General features: G+C 58.3%; 1 protein-coding gene across 1 annotated transcript in view; it reads left to right on the top strand.

Moving 5' to 3' along the window:
• The window catches only part of RAI1 (retinoic acid induced 1), a 117945-nt gene that overhangs the window by 20999 nt on the left and 79449 nt on the right, over positions 1–17497 (top strand).

Below are 17497 nucleotides of genomic sequence, written 5' to 3'. Positions count from 1 at the left end.
CCTTGGTGAGTCGCTCCATAGTCTGGACTCAGTTGTCTCATCTGGGAAATGGGGATATTCCTGGTAGTGGCCTCAGAACTCAGGATGATTCCCCGAGGGTTCAGTGAAACTCCACTTCAGGTCCTAAGCCCAGCGTCCGGGACACAGGAACTGCTAGATAAGTGGCCTCCACTGTTCACAGTGCCATCGGTCTTTCTGAAGGTGTCATTAGAGCTGTTGGTCAGAACTTCCAGTTCCTCATCTTCCCAAGCCTGTGGTAGGGATTTAACTTCTGGGATGCCTTGCGGTGGGGTCGGGTCTCAGGACAAGGTCTGGTTGGTGACCTGCACAGCCCTCAGGCTGAGCACTTCACCACTGAGGGAGACGTGCCAGAACGTTCTCTCCATCTGACAGCCCAAAGTGGTGACCTCTTAGTGAGCAGGAACCTCCCATGGTGTGAACGAGAAAAAATACACTTCTTGAGATGTGGGGGTTTTGTCGTAGCAAGGTAGCCTAGCCGAGGCTGGCTGACTGCAGTGATGACAGACGTCATCATTATCACTCACGCACGATCCCCACACACCAGAGGTCCACATCAGAGAACCAGGGGATGTGCAGGAGGCCAGACAAAAAGCAGAACTGTATTGCTGACCTGTTTCTAGACTCGTTCCACTCGGACTCTCACTTCGTTCATTCACATGCTTGCTAATTTGTTTACCTCCTCCATTCGTTTGGTGAAGCTCTCTTGAGCACCTGTTTCTTCAGGGGAGCTTGGGGTTGGTTCTACAGGACCACGGCACACAGCCCAGAGGGGACCCGGTGGGCATCAGACCTGCAGAGTCAGGCAGAGGGAAGGACCGGCATTCCGGGCAGTGGGTCCCGCTTGAGTGAAGGCTGAGGGGGTGGCAGTGGGGTCTGGCCAGGCTGGAGGGAGACTTTGGCCTAGAACTTTGGGCTGAAGGATGAGGACCGGGGATCTGAAAAGGAAGCACAGGGCCAGGGAGAGCCCAGGGCTGGTGGCCAGCAGTTGCGGGCAAGCCGCTGCAGCCTGGGGGAGCCGCAGCGGGCTGGCTGGGGCACCCTGCACAGCGACACAGCAGGTTTGGGAAGATCACCAAGGATCCAGTACCCGAGCAACTTCCAGAGGAGCTTGCCCAGGAAATGGGTTCGTTAGTGGACCAAACACTGGAGAAAATGAGAGCCACCCCCTTGTCAAGAGTGAACCATTGATTTGGGGGCAAGGCCTGAGCTGCAGGCCAATGGTGCCAGTTTCCTCTGCACTCTCTGGAGAAAAAAAGAATTGAAACTCCCACAGGGGGAAGGTTTATAAAGATTTCAGCCCTCAAATGGAGGCTTTTCTCTCTTGAATAACACGGTGTGCTGTCCCTTCCACACAGTTACTGATCCCCTACTATGTGTCTGGGACTTTTCTAAGTGCACAACAGTGAACAAAGCAGAAATCCCTGTTGCAGCAAACTTCTTTCCTGTTGGGGGACAGTACCATGGAGTGTGCTAGAAGGCGATACACGCAAGGAGGAAAATACAGAGCTGAGAAGAGGTTTGAGAAGTGGAAGATGTTTGCAGTTTTAAAATCGGGAATCGGGAAAGGCCTCGCGACCAGGTGCTGTGTGAGGGAGGCAAGTGAGCCTGGTGGATGTCTGGGGGAAGGGCACTGCAGGCAGAGGGAATGGCTGTGCAAAAGGCCTGAGGCAGGAACGTGCTTCACGTGTTGCACAAACGGCTAAGGGCCCCGTGTGACTGCAGTGGTGGGAAGGGAGGGGACCCGGGAGTGATCTGCAGCCGGGGACGTCAGCTTTCATTCTGACTGACATGGGGGCTACTAGAGGTGCCAGCAGAGTCCTGAGCAGATTCAGGAGCTCCCAGGCTCCCTGGACCCTCGAGCGGCCCAGACAGAGAGTATGGAGAGCAGAAGGAGGTACCTGGATCCATCAGGCCCCGAAGTCTGGCACAGGCCTCAGAGGCCACAAGCTTGTGGGCTCCGCTGACCCCCCACTCCCTCCCAGCCTCTCAGGTGTCACCCCTGCCATCATTGTCCCTGGCCTCACACCCTGCTGGCTCCCTCTGCCCCCCCACCTGCTTCCCTGTAATGACTCCTCAGCCCCTGGGTCTCTCTGGGTCCTCTCCAGGTGTAAATTGACCTGGAGGTGGCAGCAGTGGGGGGGTGGAGGGGAGGAGGGCAGCCCCCCCACCACCACCAGAAGGAGACCCCTTCACGAACTCCAAGAAGCTCGTTGCGTAGCAAGCCCCTTGTTTTCTCCAGGACACAGGGCTCATCAGCCCAGAGTAAATGAGCGAGGAACTGTCTCTGGTGGCTTCCCCTCTGGGCTGTTCTTGTGGGTGAGGCCAGGGGACCGCGTGGAAAGGCTCCCCCATGAAATCGTGAAATCCCCCCAGGTGGGATCTGGAGTCGGTGGTTGAGTGGGTCACTGTCTCCCACACCCCCTCGCATGCCTCTTGTGCTGTCCCCGGGCAGCTCATCACTTGTCATTTGGGACTGGGACACTCCCTGTCCCCAAGGGCCGATCCCACAGCGGTGGCCATCCCTTACCCGTACTCCCCTTCTGACAACCGAGGGATTCCGTACATGGCCAGGGCACAGAGCAGAGGTCCCGAGCCTAAGAACCAGGTCCCCGTCCTGGGCCAGGCGCCAGTGAACCAGAGCCCACCCTCTCTTTCAGGGTGCAAATCTTTACCCCCAGGGACACACCCAGAGCTGTCCAGCTTTACAACTGCCGGGTGGAGCCCTGCGCTGGGGGCCCCTGCTGCCCTCACTCCAGGCACAAAGGAAGTGCTTTGTCCTCCTCCCCAGACCTTTCCTACCCTTGGGTGCGCTGGCCTGCATCACCCCCACTCTACAAGTGGGAAGACCAAGTCCCAGTGAGCAGAAGGGACTTAGGGCAAGTCCCCTCAGTGCATGAGAGGAGCCCACAGCCTGGGCTTCCCACGTGCTGTCGCAGCACCCCAGGGACCATTGCCCTAATAAGAGTGACCGCTTTTGGAGAGTCTGAAGTGTGTCAGCCCCTTGCTGTGCCCTGTCAGGAAGAAAGGGTCCATGTTCCGTGAAGGGGGTGCTGAGGCTGAGTTAGCGGCTCAGGCTGCTGAGAGGTGGAGCTGGGAGCCAGCTGGGGCTCTCTGAGCTCCCCGCAGTGAGGTCTGCCATGTCCCGTGCGTGGGTCCTGTGTGACCATCCCGGGCAGTCTCCCACACACCCCCTTTCCCTTTCCTGCCCCCAGGCGCCCATAGGCCCCACCTCCCCTCTCATCCCAGCAGGCCCTTCCAGGCCCCTGGCCTCACACTGGCCCCCATCTCCCTCCTGGGTGGCCTCCAGGCCTGCTGGGCCTCAGTCAAGGTGAAACCCCTGCCCGGGCTCTCTGAACCCCAATACCAGGTCCCAGGTGAGGTGTGTTGGGGCACTGGTCTGGACACTGACCTGGAGCTTTGCTGGGAACCCTCTGGGGCCCCCAGATAAGAGCGGAGGTGTGTGCAAAGCTCCTGGGGCTCTGGAAGCCTGCTTTTACTTGTGGAGCCAGAGGGAGGGAGCACACTAAGGGGGCAGCTCCTCCCCTGCAGAGGCAGAGCTGGGGACTGGCTGGGGCAGTTCCAGGATCTGGTATTTCAGGCGGAGATCCTCTCGCACACACACTCATCCCTCCACGCCAGCCCACTGGGGCACTGCTGATACACACCCACGCAGCCCCGTCACTTGGGGTCGCATCCGTGGACGCTCACACCCTCCAAAACCTGTCACACACGCACAGACACATTTTCCATCACCAGCCGGCCCTCAGCCGTGACCACTCCCAGAGCTCGCTTGGAGAATCTGAGGGCACACCAGCACACGCAGACACACATATACGGGGCACACGGACCAGTGCACACAGCCCCCCGGCAGAGTTCATGGCTGCCGGGAGAATGACTGAGAATCCGGATTTTCACCAACAAGCCGAGCCCAGAGGACGCTTTAGCCCCAAGACAGAGCATTCCAGGGAGACCCGTTGCACCCCCGATCCTTCCCTTGCGTGCCATGCATGCAGACACGTCCTGACACACGGATGTTTGCCCACAGTCCTTACTGATTTGGACCAGCAGGTCCCAGCACCTGAGCCTTGTAGCCACAGACGCCTGTCGTACCTACCCCTTCCTCATGTACACAAACACGCACGCCCATGCCTACGCGTGTGCGCACATGCACACACACACACACACACACACACACACACACACACACACGGGCCTACAGCCACAGCCATTTCACTGCTGGTGTGGGGATTTTTCCTCCTTTTTTCAGCAGAGTCTCATCCCCCATTCCCAGAGCTGGGGTCCGCCCCTAGAGACATTCCTGCAGGCCTGGCCCCTGGCTCTGTGACTCAGAGACACCCAGTGCCCCCCTCCCCAACTCCCCAGGGAAATGCCTGCACAATGAGGCCTCAGTGCAGGAGATTGGGACTTCCGGTACCGGTAGGAGCACTCCCTCCGCCCCCTAGCTTTGGGGCTGGAGGCTTGCCTGGGCCCCATGATTGGTTGGTACAGGCTGCTGGACCCATGCTGAGGCCCCTGGTCCAGCTGCACCTGTCAGGTGGGTCCCCTAGCCCCTGGGCCTACCAGGGACTTGCCCTCTCCTCATTTCAGAAGTGGGGAAACTGAGACAAGGCAGTGGGCACAGGCTGCTTTGAGGACATCCATGGCATACCGTCCCATGCGACACCTTGAGACCGTCTGCCTTGGAAGCCTATGCACCCTGTAGGTGGGGACTTCCAGGATCATCATCTCCAGAGGCCCAGAGAGGGCAGGGTCTTCCCCAAGGTCACACAGCAAGTCCGTGGTACAAGCTGACCAGACTCTTATTCCAGAGCTCTCCTGGGACCAGGGACTGGGACACAAGCCTGCCTGGGAGGGCCATGGAGGGGGAGCAGGCAGGAGCGAGGAGGCGGGGCTGGGTTCGCATCCAGCCTCTCCTCTCCCCCTCCCCTGCTCCCTCCTTTCCTTTGCACGCAGGGGTTTGTTTGGAGAATGACTCACAGGAATGCAGCAAAATCCTGATGGATGGGAAGGCAGGGCTGCAGTACCCTGAAACCTCCCCAGGGTGGGGAGACAGGCCTGAAGCATGGGGCCAGAGGGGCTGGTGATCGCGGGAGCCCCGCATGCAAGTGGGGAGACTGAGGCCATAGGAAAACACCGGACCCTGCCTGCTGCGGAGCCCTCCCTCATCAGCATGAACGGGCACGTGTGCACAGGCACGCACACACGCACAGTTGCAGCAACACACCCAGGCTCCAGTCGTGCCGCCCTCTCCCCAGACCAGCCTCCCCACTGCAGGCCTTCCCCAGGTTTTCTGTCTTTGGAGAGCGTGACCCAAACTGGACCCTCTGGGTGTTATCCCTTAATTCCTCCAGCCCAGAGGGGTGGGCTCCAGTCATCTAGTCCTTTAGCCGAGCTTCCTGAGGGCCGACTGTGCGCTGGGTACTGCCAGGGCTGGGGAGGCCGGGAGGAGCGGCTGCCGCCCTTCGCTGCTCCATCTCAGAGTCCAAAGAGGGGGGGTGCACAGAGGGGGGCCTCAAGGGTCTTTGGGGGCAGGTGAGACCCTAAGACCTAAGGATGAAGCTGAGAGCGGGCACAGTAGCTGTTAAGGGTGACAGGCCTTGGGGAGCCTGGGCTCATCCTGCTAGTTGACATGGCTGGGATATTAAAGGTGGGTGGGAAATGAGGCTGGGGTCACTCAGGGACCCAGATGCCAGGAGCAGCTACGGGGTAAAACTCATGCCTCTCGCAGACAGAGGCCAGCTTCTAGACCACACATCTGGACAGCTCCAAGGCACCACAGGCATTCACCCCTCAGGACCTCACAGTCTCTGACCTGGGGAGGGCCCCCTGCCCTGGCAGAGGCACCCCCAGAGCCACAACCCCAACACTCCAGGGCCACACCTCTCAGTGCCTGCTGACAGTTGTCTCCTGGGCATGTGGCCCTAGAAGACCAGATTTGTGTTTTCAAGAGAAACCGGAATTTGGATTTTTCTGTGAACCCGCCTGGCTCAATTAACAAAAGGCACAGTATGGTTGAAACCACACATGTCCACAGGCAGAGGGCCTCGTTCATAACGTCTGCTCTGTGGGGCGCTTGGCTTTTGCATTTGTTCCTCGTACATTGCTTGCTTTACTGGAGCCAGCCCAAATAGTCATTGAACCGCGACTCCAAGCTAGGCACAAACAGGACACCAGGCAACGGTGCTGCCATGTTAGTGGAGGAGAAGAGAGCAGACAGAAAGACAGACATGTCAGATGATAAGTGTTACGAAGAAAAGGCAGGGCTGCAGGACTAGTGGTGAGAAGAGCTGAGCAGACATCTAGGAGAAGCAGGTTCTACATAGAAAGAACAGCCTGTGCAAAGGCCCTGAGGCCAGCCCGTGCTTGAAGTATTTGAGGAGCTGGGGAAGAGGACCCTCCCCAACCTGTGGCAGGAGCACAAGGGTCGGGGGAAAATGGGAGGGGGTAGGTCAAGGTGGTAGTGGTCTTATTGTGTCGGTGATTGTGGGCTTTGGTACAAGTTAGGTTTTAACTTGTGTGAGGTGGGAGGCCTGGAGGTTTCCAAGTGAGCAGGGAATAGATCTGACTTAAGTTTCTGCAGGCTCCCTCTGGACACCAAAAGGGCTGAATGGGGGTGAGTGTGGGCACAAGGAGGCTGAGAAAAGGCCACTAGACTTGTCCATAAAGACAGAGGGCAGATAGTAGTTGACAGGGGCTGTGGTGTGGTGGAGGGATGGGGAGTGACTGCTCATGGGCATGGGTTTCCTTTGGGGGGGGGGCAAGAAAATGTTCTGAAATTAAATAGTGGGGACAATGGTCCAACTCTCTGAATGCACCAAAAACCACTTTCCTAGGGTGAATTGTACAGTATGAGGATTGTATCTCAATGAGAAAACGTTTTGCTCAGAACCTACCAGGACTTCTCACCAAAATGGATGCCCATGGAAAAGACTGGAGGGAGACAGTAATAGTAATTATCACTGGGGGACTCGGGGGTGTTTTTCCTTTCTACTTTTGTATACTTTCCAAGTTCTAAAATTAAAAGTAGGTATTTCTTTCTGAGACATCAGTGCTGTGTGATCTGGGGGGCGGGCAGGGGACTGGTTCAGAGGCCTGGGCCTCTCGTCCCATCCCATTGAGCTCTCTCTGCTGGCCGTTTACGTGGCAGGTTTGGAGCTAGAGAGCCTTTGCTCTGGCCCCCAGCTCCGACCTTCTGGAATTCCATTCCTGCTCACATGACCTTGATCAAGTCACAGGACCAGAGATCCCCATGGTCCTCCCCCATCTTAGTGTCTGAGCCGCCTGCGTGCCCTCTCCACCCAGAGACCCCCTTTCTTTGCTTGCACGCCTTCAGCCACAGGCTGCTCACCACCTCCCAAGGCAGCTCACTCATTCCATTTCTGGGCAGCTCTGCCTGTTAGCAAGCTCTTCCTTATATGGAGGTGAAATCTGTCTTCCTGTTGCTTCTACTGCTCCTAAGCTCCCTCTCTGAGCCCCAGTTTCTGGGTCTGCAGCACGGGGGGGCCCCCAGGCCCCTCCCTTGGCTGCTGGGAGGCTGTAAAGGGATCTGGGCATGAGTAGCCTAGAGCACAAGTCAGTGGTCATTCAGTACTGGGGACAGAGCATGGGCGGGCCTTGGCCCCAGGCAGCACAAGCAAGCAGGCTTTCTGAATGAATAGTTCAGACCATCACCACGAAATTGAAACCTGGTCCTTATCCCAGCGATCAAAAGAAAACTCCCATCTCTCCATAGACCAGGAGGGAATAATAACATCAGAACCAGCATTTGTCAAGGTGCACGATGAGGCAAAGCCCCGCAGTGACTTTCACATGCAAATTTCCATTAGTCCTGGGACGCCTGGGTGGCTCAGTTGGTTAAGCAGCTGCCTTCAGCTCAGGTCATGATCCCAGCGTCCTGGGATGGAGTCCCACATCGGGCTCCTTGCTCCGCAGGGAGCCTGCTTCTCCCTCTGACTCTGCCTGCCATTCTGTCTGCCTGTGCTCGCTCTCGCTCGCTCTCGCTTGCTCTCTGACAAATAAATAAATAAAATCCTTAAAAAAAAAAAAAAAATTTCCATTAGTCCTCAACACAACCCAGGCCTTTCCAGCCTCCCATTTTCAAGGTGACAATGGCTCAGAAACAATGCAGAGTGACTGGGTGCGAATCTCTCCTCACATGTTTTGGGAGTGCTGTGGGTTGTCTAAGAAAGTCACCACAACCCTCTCCACCACAGAAAGATATGGAAGCAGGGCTGGAAGACATCCTGTTAGTGCTGGGTTGGACTTGGCTCTTGGCCCTGTCAGTCAGTAGAGTGAAGGCCCCTTGTAGCTCCCTCATCTGGGGGGCTAGGCTTGGGAGGATTCTCCTGGTCTCGGACCGCTGAATTTGGGGAGAAAGATCACAGCTTAGAAGGCTGCTTTCCAGCCCATATCGCCCCCTCCCACCTCCCCGTGAGGGAAGCAGGAGCAAAAGCATCACCTCTCCACCCAGAGAGGGTGCAGAACAGCCCAGAGACACACAGCCAAGATGTGGCAGAGCCGGGGTTGCCCTGGGGGAGAGCAGAGGCCGGGCCTTTTCTGGTTTCAGGTGTGTGGGGAGGATGGGAGCCGTGACTCCATCGCCTGCTAACTCTCCTAGAGGTCAGAGCCCAGGCGGGCTTCTGAAGCCAGGGGTTTGACGCCCTTCCTCCACACTTGTGCCCAAGCTAGACTGCTCCAACCTGGGCCCTGGGATCTAACAGGTGAATGAGAGCAGCTCCCGAGACGAGGAGTGAGTGGGTCGGGCTCCCCACAAAGTCACTCAGACCTTGTGCTCTCTGAGGCTGTTTCCACATCTCCAAAATGGACTAAAGACACCTCCCTCAGAGGATTTCTGGGCAGATTCCATGGGGGTGCCTGGCAGAGTGAGCAGCCTCTCCACACGCCACCCCTGTGCCCTGTGGCACAGTCACCTGGGTTCCACTGGGAATGTGGGGATGAAGCCAAACTGGGAGGGAAAGCACAAGAACAATAACCCCCTCCTCCTCCCTCCCCTCCCTCGTCCCCCCACTCCCCTCCTCCTCCTCATACACTCATGTGGTAAAAAATTCACACAGCACAATTAGCATCCCTCCCACCCCTCCTCTCCTCTTGATCAGCAGTTTCTTCTCTCTGCTTCCAGAGGTGATCTCTGCGGATGGAGGCAGCACCCCTGAAAAGGGCTTTCCATGAGAACATTCCTGGGGACTCACTCTCCCTGGGAGAAGCTAAGCTGGCCTGGGTCTCTCATCCCATTCTGAGGCTGACAGGCCAAGGTGACAGGACCGGCTTGTCCCTTAGCAGGGAGGGAGTTGGCCTCCTAGTGCCAGAGACAAAGGGCATGTGGTAGCCAACCCCAGTCTGGGTGAGAGCCACAGCCATCATACGGGACGAGGTCAGGAGGACACCCGGGGTCCTCACATGGCTGGGGTCGGGAACTGGAGGCCAAGAGAAGGCCTGGGGGCAGCATCCCCAGGGCTGCCAGGTAAAGGGAGGGCAGAGGCCCACAGAGCCTTGAGTTGAGCTGGGAAGGGGTTGGAGGGGTCCACTGAGGAATGTTAGAGCCCCCCGGAGATAGCCATGGGTTCTGGGGTCAGGGAACAAAGAAGTCTGGAGGCAGGTGGCCGCCACCCAGGTGTACATGCAGGCGTGACTATGTGTGAGGAGGCCCTGTGTGTCCTTAACCTGGGCACACTGTCTCCCCTTCCTTGCCAGCATACAGGCACACATATGTTTCTGGTTTTGTGTGTGTACACATGGATGTGTGTGCCCGCATATTTCCACCTTGGGGAGCCTGTGTGTTTATGCGTGTCCTGACGGCTCTGCTCCCCATCTGCTGTGTGATGTGGGGGCCCTCTCTGTCAAAAATGGTGACTGCCCTGAGTTTGGGGGAAGGGGTCATCCTTGCCCTCTCGCTGAGTTCTCTTTGAAGCATGCAGGTGAAGCCACTGGGGCTCAGGGTCAGATCCATATCCTCTGGGAAGGAGAGGAAGCCGAGGGAGCTGTTGTCATTCCCATTCTTGGGACTCTGGGGAGTCCCTGAGCACCCCTGGGCCAGAGGAGCTGTGTGGCCCAGTGAGAAGGGGCAGGGGTGGGGCTGGTGTGCGTTTGTGCACGACCGTGTCTGGTTGTGTGTCCGTGGTTTGCATCTCTGTGTCTTTGCACGTACATTTTTGTGTGCGAGGGTCTCAGGGCTGGACATGTGGGCCTGACTGTGTGTGTAGGTCCGTCAGGCTCTGAGTATGTCTGTGTGTCTGGCTTGCTCACTCCTGCCCAGGCAGGCCTCCTACTCAGTGCCAGTCAGCTCTGCTTGGGGAAAGTGTCAGGGGCCGTGGGTTCTCCTTGGTCACTGCTTGACCCTGAGGCCTCAGCATAGCCTGTGTCCGGGGTTGACAGCACTCCTTACCTCGGGGACGCTTCTCTTCTTCCCACATGGTCCCCAGTGGCCTGGTGGAATGTGTCCAGCATGGCAGATTGCCTCTGTCAGCATCAGGTTCAGGCTCGAGCTGGGGCTGGGGTCACAGGTCAGTCTCTAGCAAGGCCCAGATGTCGGTCTGTGGCTAGGGACTGCGGCTAGCGTCAGAAGTCCATTCCTGGCAGAGTGTAGGGGGGTCAGTCTAGGGCTGGGGTCAGGGCAGGGGACACACAGTGTGACTGGGGTGAAGGGTCAGACAGTGGTTGGGCTTAGGCAGGGCCATCTGCATTGACGAAGAGGACCGGACAGGATGCCCAGCCCCTTGGTGGCTCCCTGGCCAGGAAGATGGGTTTGAGCCCTGGGCTGCAGCTACTGGAGAGGTGGGCTCAGAGGCAAGAAGGCTTCCGTGGCTGCCGTGGGCTGCTCCCATGACTGTGACAGGATCCCATCCAGGGGGCATGTGCCGGGAGTTGGTGCCATTAGTCATAGCCAGGACACCAAGGGGGTGTCCTCTGCACCCAGGACTAAGGAGGGGAGCACAGAGCAGGGGCAGGCCTCCCCAGGCCGGGGGGATTCTGCTAGCTGGTCCGTGTGCTTCTTCCCCTCTCCCTGGGTCTCTCTGGTACCCTCCCTCCCCGCCCCTCATCCCTCCTTCCCTCTCCCCTGCATTCGCTCTAGTAGCCTCTACTCATCTCCTACTCCTCAGCCTCTGTCTGTCTTCCTTCCTTCTGTCCTTCCTCTGTCTTTCCAGCTGTGTGACCCTCCTCTTTTTCCCATGTACTCCCCACCCCCAGCCCTGCCTTCAGCTGCCATCGCCACCCCAGGCAGGGCCTTGGCTCCTCCAAGCCCAGGGTCACAAGCACTCATGCCGAGCAAGGGAGGGGATGCCCGTGGAGGTCAGGCTGGGGCTGTGCCTGCCTGGACTGCCCAGGAATCTGAGGTTGAGGGGGCTATAGGTTGAGAGGATACCCCCCCACCCCACCCCCGACGATGTTTCTCCCCCAAAGCCCACACCCAGTGAAGGGGATCCCATGGTGGGTGGTTTTGCCTCTGTCTGAGTCTGAAGCTGTATGACCTCATCAGGTGGTGGCCTCCCACAGCCTAGTAAAGAAGCATGGATGGACAGACAGATGGCAGAGAAAGCCCCAGACAGCAGAGATCAAAGGTCGTGCAGATCAAAGGCAGAAACTGGTTTGGTCTCTGCAGACCCTGATGGGCAGCCCCTGTAGGGCGGGCAGGGCCAACCCGAGGCAGTTCGTGAAGTGAAGTGCGCACCCCTAGCCCCCAGACCTTTCTCCTGCCCTGGCTCTGGCCAGAACCGAGGGTGGGGGACCCAAAGTCACAGTACTAGAATGGCTCAGTGACCATGCCAGCTTACAAGCGTGGGGCGGGGGGGAGCTGTCTGTTTTACTCATGGCTATCTCCCCTGTGCCCCCAACAACGCCTGGCACTTGGTGGGTGCCCCCAGAAAGGCACCCCAGAGCAGAGATCTGCAGAATGGATTCAGTCTGTCAATCTGGGGAACAAGAGGAGACATAAGGGAGGGAAGGTAGCCACTCTCCCACTCCATCGATAAGAATGGGGCCACTTCAGCCGTTGTCTGAACTGAAGTTCACGAACCTGCCTTCCCAGCTCTCCATGACCCCAACCCTGGCCAGGCCCTGTCTTCCTCCACCTGGACCGGTTCGGGGGCTGACTCACCGGCCTCCCTGCTCCCGCCCGGGGCCCCATGTCCGCTCTCTTCACACCAGCTGGGGCTACTGTGAGGACCTCGGGGAGATCGTGTCCCTCTGTCCCTCTCCTGCTCAGAACCCTGCGGAGACAACTCAGCCCTGGATAAAAGCGAAGGCTCTTACTAAAGGGTTTGAGGTCCTGTGACTCCTGTCACCTCTCTGTCCCCATCTCTTCCCACTTGCCCCACTGCTCACTCAGCTCCAGCCACACCAGCCTCTGCGGTTCCATGAAAACTCTCACCCTGCTTCTGCCTCAAGCCCTTTGTCCTTGTTGTCCTCTCTGCCTGCACATCCCCTCCCTCCCCCCATTGCTATGTGCCCTACCACCTTAGTCTCTCAAGTCAATTCTCAGATGTTTCCAAGTGCAAGTTCCCTGACCACCCAGTGTGAAAACACAGCCCTTTCCCAGATGCTCCCTTTATTTATTTTTGTGCCTAAATGTAACATACTATGTAATTTACCCATTCATTCTGTTTTTTGTCTGACTCATGACCACAAAGAACAGAAGCTTTGTCCTGTGCCTTGCTCTGAATCCTTAACACATGCAACAGGGCCTTGGACATAGTAGATGCTCAGTGAACATCCGCCCGACAAATGGACGGATATGTCTGCTGCATGCAAGCTCTGTGACCTTGGTGCATTGTTTGGACTCAGTGACCCAGTCTGAAATGGGGGGGGGGGGGGGCATGAAGGATATGAAGGAAAGATGGAGATTTGAAATTGCTGGCTGACTGCTCTGTAAATATGTGTAAAGGAGATGTTGAAACCTGCCTGGCGCACCTCTGACCCAAGGCCTCTCGAGGCTGCTAACCTTGAATGCGATTTCTTTGTTTTAAGTGGCACCTGCCTGGCCTGGTCTGCGGAGTCCAGACCCCTTCTCTCTGCCTCTTGTGCCCACCTGGGTGGCCCCTGGATACCCCCTGTCCCTGGTGGCCTGTCAGCCTAACATCTGGCAGCTCCATTGACCCCCCACTGCCCTGCTGACTCCCCGGGCCCCTGTTTACTATTTGAACTGAAATTGTATTTGGACACACTTTGCAGGAAAGCAATTACTCAGATGGTTCTAGGCCAACAAAAGGGTAACCTGTCCAGGACAGGCTCTCCTGAACACAGCCACCCCTCACCAGGAGGCATCTGGCCCTTCGAGACCTGTGAGCACTCCTACCCCCCAGCTCATAAAACTCTCCCACCAACCAAGCATGGGGGATCCTCTCTCTCCTCGGAGCCTGGGGCAGAACTCACGTGGTGTCAAACCCCTGCCTGGAGCAGGGAGCCTGCCAAGCAGGCAGCCTCCCCTGCCAGTCATGCCCCCAGCATTTATGGAGCGCCTGCTGTGTGCTGGGTACTAGCACCATGATCCCATGGCATCCTGCCAGTAGGGTCTGATGGAACAAGCAAGGGCTTGGGGGCCATGTAGACCTAAGTTTCAATCTTGACACTGTGTCTTTTTCATTCACTCATTTGCTAAATGTATATCAAGCCCCTGTTCTGTGCCAGGCCAAGATGAGTGAGATTTCTCTAGAAACATAGTCAGGTGGGGATCAGAATGTCTGCCTGTGTGCTCTCGCTGGTCCTCTGATGGCCCTCCACCCTGGGGTTCTCCTTTTGGACATGAGCAGATCCCCTCTTGGGGGGCTATCTTGATGACCCTCTGATAACACTTGTGGAAGAGGTTTCCATCGGCCTTCGGCGGATGTGAATCTAGACCTCCCTGCCACACGGCCCCCAGAATGACTGAGGCCCCTGGAACAGATGAAGGGCTCGGCTCTTCTCTGGGCCAAGCCATCCCACTACCATGTCATTCCTCCAGACCCTTAGGATATGTGCTCAGAATCCAGAATCTGTAAAGGGTGTTCCCTGAGTGATGTGGAAGTCCCATGACCTGCCCTTGCCCTGATGTTCTCCAGCCCCTTCCCCCATTCTTCTCCAGAGGGGCCGTTGGTTCAAAGAGGAGAAAGTCCTGGGCTGGATCAGCCTCATTCATTCATTCATGTACTCATTTATTCACTCAACAAACACTTACTAAATGTGTGTCAGGCACCATTCCAGGTACAGGAAGGAGTGCCAGTGAGCACACAGACAAAAACAACCACAAGGTACCTAAATAAATACATTATATGGTACATCAGAAGGTGGGGTTGAGCATTCCAGGCAGAGAGACAAGCAAGTGCAAAGGCCCTGTGTCTGGTGAACTCAAAGAATATCTAGAAGATAGAGTGGTAAGTAAGGGGGATGGACATGAGGTCAGAGAGGTGGCGGGGGGCCCTGACTGGATGGGCTCTCATCAGACACTTCTGATCACTGAAGCCAGGGAGGAGAAGGGAGCCTGTCCCCACACTACCGTCTTGACAACCCTACCTGCCAATCTGGACCTTGTGGCCATCTGTGTGGACAAGGTGGCTGAATCAGGATGTGACAGGGACAGTTTTAGGCTGAGGGTCACCATGATAAGGGTTGCAGGCCAGTCTGTGACTGGATTGGTGGTCCCCAGCAGGGATTTGGGCTTTGTTGTCTAATGATGCACACCGTGGGCCTCTCCTCAGCCTCAGGACTGTGTGACCCTGGTTCCCAGGCCAGATCACTGAAGACAGGACTAAGTAGCCTGCACTCCAGAGAGGGGAAGACTGGAGTCCACAGAGGAGCTGGGCTGCCTAGTGCTTGCTGGCTGGGAGCGGGTGCCCACAGTTGGCTTGTTTCTGCTGATTCCTTACCAGGTCAGCTACTGGTCAGTCCAGAGGGCACATTAGGGCCCATTTCTGGGAGAGAGGCCTGCCCCAAGGCCCCAGGCAGCCACACTCAGGAGTCTGGGTAGGCTGTAAGATGCTTCAGGCCAGTGATTGCCAAACCTGGCATGTGCAAAGGCTCTGGGCACTCGAATTGGTTAGGTCTGGGCCAGAGCCCAGGAATCTGTGTTTTTAGTTTCCCATTTGACTCTGCACACATGGTAAGCCTGGGAGTGACTATTCAAGCCCTTACCCAAAGACCTTGAGGCACAGCAATCCATGAAACCCCTTCTAGTCCATTCCCCGATTCCCTCACCCCAGCCTGGAGGAGGCTGGGCCCGAGAGAAACGCTCAGACAGTGGCTAGAGATGTGTTGCCTGCCACAGCCCTCTCTAAGGAGCCACCAGGCCCCAGGGAGCGCCCGCAAGGTGGGGGGAAGGCTCCCCACACCTAGTTGGCTGATAATTGCTGCGGGAGTGGAGTGTAGGATGTATGGAGAGTTGGTAGCAGCAGGGGGGGTGGTGGTTAATAGAGGAAGTCGGGCAATCACTGAACAGCAAAACCGAAGTGCGACAGAGGTCGAGAGTGTGCTCCTCCCCTCTTGGCAGAACAGAGAGGGGCCTGAGCGGGGGAACATAGGTGGGAGGCCTAGAGAGCGAGGCAAACAAGACTGGCAAGCAGGAGAAAGTGGAGAGAGCCAGGGCTGACGTGTCTGTAAGATCCCTGGCGCGATAATTGGGTGAACGGACGATAGGTCGGACACGTGTATGGATAGAAGGGTGGGTAGATGCAGAGACAGAGAGATGAATGAATGAATGGCTGCGTGGGCGGTGAGCCGCCTGGCGAGGGGCGGGCCAGTCGAGCGCTCAATCACAGCCCCAGGGCGCGGCGCCCGCCCGCCCGCTACGCTCTGAAACCGCCACCCCCCCACCCACCGCGGCCCCTCCCCGGGCTCTTAATTTCGTGCCCCTAGGGCTCTGGAGCTGCTCCCTGTGGCTGCTCCCGGACCGGGGCGACGAGGGGCTGTGCCACCGCCGCGGGGCTCCGCGCGACAGCCTTTAGCGTGCAGGTTGGGCTGCCCCTCGGCGGCGGGGGGAACCTGGAGGTGCGGTCCCGCCTCGAGGCCTCGGCCCCGCTCTTCTTTGTCTTGGCCCATACTCTGCCGTCTCCAGCTTCGAGTAGCCCTCGCCGCGCACTTCTGGGCTTCTGCGGATCTCCGAGTCTCAGATCCCGTGGCCCCCAGCCCATAGGCGTCTCCCCCGCCCAGCAGGGTCCCCCAAACCCAGTGCCTCTAGGACCGCGGAGCCGGCAAGTACCAGGATTTCCAAGCTGCGTCTCTGGTGCGGGGGGGGGGGGGGCGCGGGATGAAGGCCCCCTCGTCTCCGCCTTCTGTCCCCGCCCCTCCTCCGCCACTACTCTTCGCGCTGCGCCCCGACCCCAGCGTAGCTTGTTCGCGCCTTAAGCGGCTCTTCTGCGGCGGTGCCGTCGCCGACACCACGCGGAGCCCCCCCTTCCCGCCCCCCGCGCCCGCCAGGCCTCAGACCCGCACGCAGAACACAGCCCTACGCAGCCATACACAAGACCGCCTGCCGACACGCACCACAGCCTCTCGTCGACCCACAGCCCTGCACCGGCGTACTGCCCCCTCCACGCGCACACCCACAACCCCAGCAACCGCAATCCCACTCGCAAACAAGCCCACACAGATACACAGCACCCCTGAGACACACTCGGGCCCACGCAGACACAATCCTATACACACAGACACACAGCCCCTCGGACACACGCAGCCCCACATGGGCGCAGTCCCACCCACGCAGTCACACAACCCTCTATAAATGATCTCACACAAGCACAACTCCACGCAGACACCGCATCACTCAGTTCCTCTGAGACCCAGCAACACACTCACAAGCTCGTAGCCAGACCCCCAAACCCCATGACATTCATACGTAGGACAGACCAGAAATATACAGCCACACCGATGCACACACGGACCTAATCGCGCCGCCAAGAGCTCACCCACGGGCTCGTAAGTCACTGGAAAAATATTAAAGCGTTTCCCTCCCTCCCCTTCTATCTCTGACACACACGCGCGCGCGCGCTCGCGTACACACACATTTACACACACACGGAGACACTCACCCCCGCCCCCAAAGCGCCGCGGAGCCTCCTAGCCGGTGACCCCGAGCCCCCGCGGTGAGAGCCGCGGGAGCGTCTCCCCGGCGCCCCCTCCTCCAGCTCCCTACCCGAGCTCACCACTCCTCCCCTCGCCTCCTCCCTCCCTGCCCCCTCCTCCTCCTCCCCTCCCCCGCGTCTGGGGCGCGGGCTGCGCGCAGCCAAGCCCCCTCGTCGCGCGCCCCTCCCCGCGCGCACCCCGCGCCCGCATCGCGCTTGCCGAGTGGATGCGGCCACGGGGCGGTCTCTAATTACCTCCTGTCCCCCGGTGGCCCGTGAATAATGGCTACTGAGGGCGCTCGCAGGGGCTGCTGAGACGGAAACGCGGGGCGCGAGAGGCGCGGCGCGCGCGGGAGCGCGAGGGAGAAAGGAGCGAGCCCGGTGCCGCCGCGAGCGGCGGGCGGAGAGAA

The sequence above is a fragment of the Mustela nigripes genome, chromosome 16 (genome assembly GCF_022355385.1).
Source record: "Mustela nigripes isolate SB6536 chromosome 16, MUSNIG.SB6536, whole genome shotgun sequence".
NCBI lineage: Eukaryota > Metazoa > Chordata > Mammalia > Carnivora > Mustelidae > Mustela > Mustela nigripes.
This window is presented reverse-complemented; position numbering and strand designations above follow the sequence as displayed.